Below are 6,233 nucleotides of genomic sequence, written 5' to 3' on the forward strand. Positions count from 1 at the left end.
CAACAGATTGAACAATTTTTTTTATACGACGAAACTTGCATGTGATTTCAAAATGCTGTAAATTTGCGCAAGAAATCAATTCACGGCAGTGGCAACTGTGTATGTCTTTGTATAAGCCGCAATTGTGGTTAAGCCTAACAGGTTGTACCTATCGTCCCGCTGTTTTAAGGGGTCCGTAACTGATATGTTAAATGTATTACATATAAATAAAACTTGATGTTTCACCCTGTTATATACACTCCTTTGGCAAAGAGTTTTATAAATCTGATATTAAAGTGCCACGGATGTGATATTCTGTTATCCCATGTAGGCATGTATCCACTAAAACGCACACCGCGAACGCGGTCATGGAGCTCCATGATTCAATCCAGGGCCTTTTACACTGGACATGGAGGAGGCCACTGGATATTGGTGAAAAGCATTTTCTTGCACGAAGAAGTTGAGGTTGAAAGAATTAGAAATGGCGCATTACATGCATGCATCTGAAACTGTAATAAATATTCGAACTGAAGTAATATATTTGTTAACATTTCGTCATATTGAGATGTTGAGGTATTTTGATATAAACAAATTTAGTTATATTTGGAGTCACCACTTTCCGGCTTTGAAAACTTGAATGGTAACATAATCACTAATTTGGGAGTACATTCAAGCCACGACTTAGACCACTTTACATGAGTGAAACAAATTTCTGTGCTCGGGGATTTTGTGGAAGGGAGAATTTAAACTCTCCTCTCAAATATATGCGGCTTTATGTTACACATGTCTTTTAGCCAACATATGAAACTACCAGAAATATCTTAATTAATATAATTCCTAATAAAATTTAAAGAATTATTCTGTTTATACATGTATATGCGCATGTCTGAATGTATTGACGTAGTCTTATATCAACGAGACACGTGTCAACACAGCATGAATAAAGATAACATAGTCTATGTAACATGTGTTTATGTTATAATTCACGTACACGCAAGGCACTATATAATATATACAAAGTATCACTTGTCTGAATGCCATCTTGCCTTGGACACGTGTATTATATTGAAATTATAAAAATAACTAGTTTTTCAGTACGTTTCGCACACACGTGTACATCTATTAATTTTGTTAATATGTTTGAGCATGTGAAATCACGGTTACTATAGTTACTATTTAAATATCAATGGAAATAATTTAAAAAATGCCAAAAAATTAAGCACATTACGTTTCTTGATATTTTGGTAATTTTGACAGCAGATTTATTTCTGTTATGAAATATTAGTTATACTTTCAGTGTCAAGGCAAAGACTGTCTTCTTCTATTACAACAATAATATGTATACAGGGTGGGGATACCCCTACAGAGATTGTGCAGAGAAATATGCGATGAAAATATTTCTTTCAAACACGAACAGTTACAGGAATGTTTACTAAACCTGAATAAAGCTACAAACTTGGGGATTCGAAGAGTTTTTTAAGGCGAAAAATGTTACATAACTACAACTCCATACCACAACTTAATACGAAACTACATTTAACCAGTTCTAACCCCACAAAAAAACTTATTTTTTCAAGAAATGTAAGTTTCATATTTTAGATCAGTATTATAATAAATAAAAGCGCCCTATTATGGACAATTTGTCGAAAACAAATAATTCGAACATATTCAAAGTTTCATAACTCGGACGAACACTACAATGAGAAATTCACCCTATCACCAAAGATTCGAATAGTCAGTACTAACGATCATGGCTAGTAGTTTATTAACCAAAAGTTGCGAACATATACGAAAAGTTACCCGGAAAAATGTTGAATAATATTGACAAATGCATACATTAAAACAGATTATATACCTATACACACTGTTAATATCCGTGGCATGTTGAATTATACTGGTAAATGCATATAAAAAATACTTACCCGTGGACATGTAAACGTGCTTACTATTACCAAGTCTTCTTACTGATGATAACTGCAACATTCGTGTTCGTGTTTTCCGTCTTTTTATCATGTGCTGAACTCGAACATTTCGTTTTCCAGCCAACCACTAGTGTTTACGTCAACATTCAATAACCAATAAAGAGTTGGTTGGACCATTGTTTCGATTGGGGGTGTTATGCCGCGATAAGTATGGAACGTTACGCAAATTATCACTTCTATTGTTGATCGTATTCATTAATTTATATTTATTCATATTTATTTATTTATCTCTCCTAGTATCGGCTGTTATATGTAGACTTGTATAGTTGTTAACTCGATATTTGTCGATCTTTTCTAAATACTGTTGAGGCAGAATTCAATCTGATTAAAATCTGATGTAGTGTACGGGCTTTAATTATTTTGGCTATAAACTTATTTTAATTTTATTTTTTATTACTTTTGTTATTAATGCCTTTTAATTTTATTATTTTACTTTGATTTTGATTTTGTGATTTTTTTTTTAATTCTGCCCTACCTACATCTGAGCCGATGCCTATGTAACGAGATTTCAACGAGACCCACTATCGACGATTTTAGTCAACGAATCACAGACCTCCTTCTATAGCGCACATGATAACGTCACCGGGCGGAGTCGGGTGGCAAACACTCAAATAAAATGGCGGATTATACCGACGTTAGCGACCGAGAATAACACGGCTTTACGGTAAGTTTATCATTGTCAAATGCAACGAAAGTCATTTTTATGTTAATATTGTGGCTCGAATGGTTCGACTTTAGATCGTTATTTTGCATAGTTATTCTGGGAGTGACGATTTAGTTTCCACCGTTTCGACCGAACACCAGTGTCTTTTTCCAGTCGCCTGCCCTGGAGACGGGTGTTGTTTTGTTGAAGATCGGGCCAACATCGTCTACGGTATTGAAGCCGTAGCTGTAAATATTCATCAAATTGTATCAACATTTTGTACATTATACAATAACTCTTTATTAAAGTAATTGAGCTGATTTGGACTGGAATAAAATATTTTTTATTTGGAACACATCGCAATTGATCAGGAAATATTTGTTTGCTCCAATTTTCTGCGTCGATGCCGTGGGCCGGTGACCGTTATACAATTTAAAATCAGTTTGCATTATTTACTATAGCTGTTTACAGTGTTCTAATCATTACAATTTACTTATTTTTTTGCTTCCATTCTAGATAATTATGCTCAGTGATGTAAAATTGAAGCGATGACTGAATGAACGAACCTTGGCTGGCGAAGATGTATCTGGAAGTGTACACATTTGTTGGAAGTGAAAAAAATATTCAATGTAATGACAAAAAATGTAAAATGCTGAGTAATTTCTTTTGCAAATAAAAATATACTAGCAATTTTCTATTAATGGTTTATTCAAGCTGGCAAAATATAATGTACAGAAAGATTGCCCGTAGAGTATCGCTACACTGAAAAGTAAGCAACCGACAGCCTGTATAAAAGGGGGGCTGTGATTGGCTGTTACTTACGCGAGATTTGAACGGGACTTACATAGGCGTCGGATCAGATGTAGGTAGGGCGGAATTAAAAAAAATCACAAAATCAAAATCAAAGTAAAATAATAAAATAAAAGGGCATTAATAACAAAAGTAATAAAAAATAAAATTAAAATAAGTTTATAGCCAAAATAATTAAAGCCCGTACACTACATCAGATTTTAATCAGATTGAGGCAGAATTGTGAGTTTCGTTGAAAACGAATAGAATAGAATAGAATAGAATAGAATAGAATAGAATAGAATAGAATATTTGACACAAAATGAAATGTATGTTGTATAACATCTAAGGTCAACTACATAAACAACGAAGAAGAAAAAAAAATGTACAATACACAGACAGATTAAAACTTAAGTTTTGTAAAACAAACATTTCATCTATCATGAATATAGTCATTCAGGCTTGATGATACAGAGTGGAAATAGAAATAAAATAATATATACAGTGCTAGTTTTCTTTCACCGGGTCTTTCCTGCATAGAAGCTGTGTATGAGTTTTTACTCGAGTTTCCTCATTCTGACAACAGAAGAGAAATCGCTATAAATATAAATCAATTATAAAGTAGCAGAAACTCCCTGCTCTGATAGAACCCATCGTTGTAACCATGAATGTTTTCACGGCACACCTTCGGAAAGTCTCGAAGTGGAAATACAATCTGGGCGAGAATGGTCCCGCAAGTTAAAATTACGCGACCGCCACCTACACTAAAGCGCGGTAGTTGTCGCGCTGCGCGTGTGCGAGATATATGGGTCTCACATAAACAACTTGAAGATGGGGACTTTGACTGTTGCGCAGAACGAGTACAAACCGAGACGTTTTCAAGCTTTAATTAGATAATTTTCATGTGATTGGAAGGTATCGAAAGAGTCACCGGCGGTAATCAGTCCAAATCGCGCCCAGGTCAAACCTCGTACTTGTGATTTCCATTTGAAGAGCGCGTTGGATTGTGGGAAAATCAATGTTTATCAATACAAATGTCGCACATGCGCAGCGCGACGACTGTCGCGCTTTAAGATATGGGTTCCGTAAGTTGTCGAGTTGAAGTAGTGCCCTGATGATTTATCGTTTTGGCTGCAAACAGCAGTTACTGTATTTGTTCAACGAAATACTGAAACACGAGTATAACGTATACAAGCATGTGTACCACGTATATTGCCGGGTATAACGTATACTAATACAAAAATTCAGCCTTGTACACTTAATATACTAGTATCACATACATATGTGCGCACACTGATGGGCCTAATTAATTTTGTAAAAAACAATAAATACAAAGATTAATGGACTGACGAACCTGAGTCTTATCCTCAAAGTTGTACATTGTCTTTTTTACACAGTTGTTCTGCTAGACATTGCAGTAATAACTTTTGGAGACGTAGTACAGTAAGTATCATCCCGCGTCTGCTTGCCGGTTCGCTCTGTGACTGTCAATTCTACAGAAGGTGACCCACTGCATCTCTCTGGAAGACTACTATAATACGAACGAATGTCACGAATAAATTTCTCTGAATTAACGTCTTATCTTCGTGACTATTGAGATACATGGGCGTGCGGGTGTTGAATAAATGGAATGCTAAAAAGGGTGGTGTTCGTTCAGTGTTGAGTCGTGCCGTGAGTCATTTTGAGTTATTGTAACCTCAGTCATTGAATTTATTGAATCGTTTCCTCGTTTGAATCTTGATAAAGTTGTACAACACAAAGACAAAAAAAGCAAAACAAAACAAAGCACTTAGACACAAATGATTAGCAAAACTATCTGAAAAATAGATCCTAAAAAAATAAAAGTCGTGACACATTGTCTACAAGTAATCGTATAAAGTGGGTCATTGCGCGAGTGTTTACACAAATGGTAGTCCAGAGTGCAGGTTTGAGAAAGATACGATTCTGACCCCCCCCCCCCCCCGCGGTAGTGAAGCTCCTAAAACCCTTTCACATTTCGGTAAATCCGTTGTATTTATATTAATCTATTGTGCCTATTGTAAACCGGTCACAACAAAACCACTTGTAACGTAAAATAACAGCACTATATTTACAGTCACCGGTATATAATGTCCGATTTCTTATTTTGCGGTACACGCAACTTTGCGGGTCACACTTGTATTGATACGCAGATTATATATTGGCAACCTCAAAACAGATTTATCATTTGGCCAATTCCTAAATCAAATCACACATTACACTAGTGTATTTGATTAAATGAAGTGTTCGGCAAACAACGACTACTTTGTAAGTCGCTATAAGCGGGCGCACTATTGACAAATGCACGAACGTACGTCGATTTTAGATGAAACGCTCGCGCTTATATGGTAAATGAGGTAAAATAGCAGTGCATACATTCAAAATTAATATCATGCGCACTTTGTCACTGGCCGACTTTTCTTGTATTGGAAGGTCGCTCCCGGACCCATGTAAATATCACATTTGTATACACGTGTGTGTCATAACGGTCTCCTTGTTAAATTCAAACATAGAACATCTCTGGCTACATTAAGTATGATGACCTTATGAGTACAAAACTCATCCTTTGACTCGTTGGTTCGAATCAAGCATGCTGCTACTCATAAAAGGTCACAAATCTAATAAATACTGTAAAATATTTTATTTTAGCTGGAATTAATTGTCGCTGAAAAAGTCTTTTTGAGTGTTTTGCATGGAATTTATTTTCACTGATTTTTGGTGAGTCGAATGTAAAATATGGGGGAAAAAAAAGGTATATTCACTGGATTTTATTTTCACTGAATCACCCCTTCAGCGAAAATAGCGAAAATAAAGTACTAGTA

At 35.4% G+C, this 6,233-nt stretch overlaps 1 long non-coding RNA gene across 1 annotated transcript; it reads left to right on the forward strand.

The window, feature by feature from the left end:
* Window positions 1-2,379: 2,379 nt before the first annotated feature.
* Window positions 2,380-3,254, forward strand: LOC146733643 (uncharacterized). The gene is made up of 2 exons (XR_014926667.1): window positions 2,380-2,625; window positions 3,121-3,254. It is a non-coding gene; the product is annotated as an uncharacterized LOC146733643 (long non-coding RNA).
* The last annotated feature ends 2,979 nt before the right edge of the window (window positions 3,255-6,233 follow it).

This window comes from Saccoglossus kowalevskii, chromosome 16 (genome assembly GCF_978046115.1).
Source record: "Saccoglossus kowalevskii chromosome 16, keSacKowa6.1, whole genome shotgun sequence".
Taxonomy (NCBI): Eukaryota; Metazoa; Hemichordata; class Enteropneusta; family Harrimaniidae; genus Saccoglossus; species Saccoglossus kowalevskii.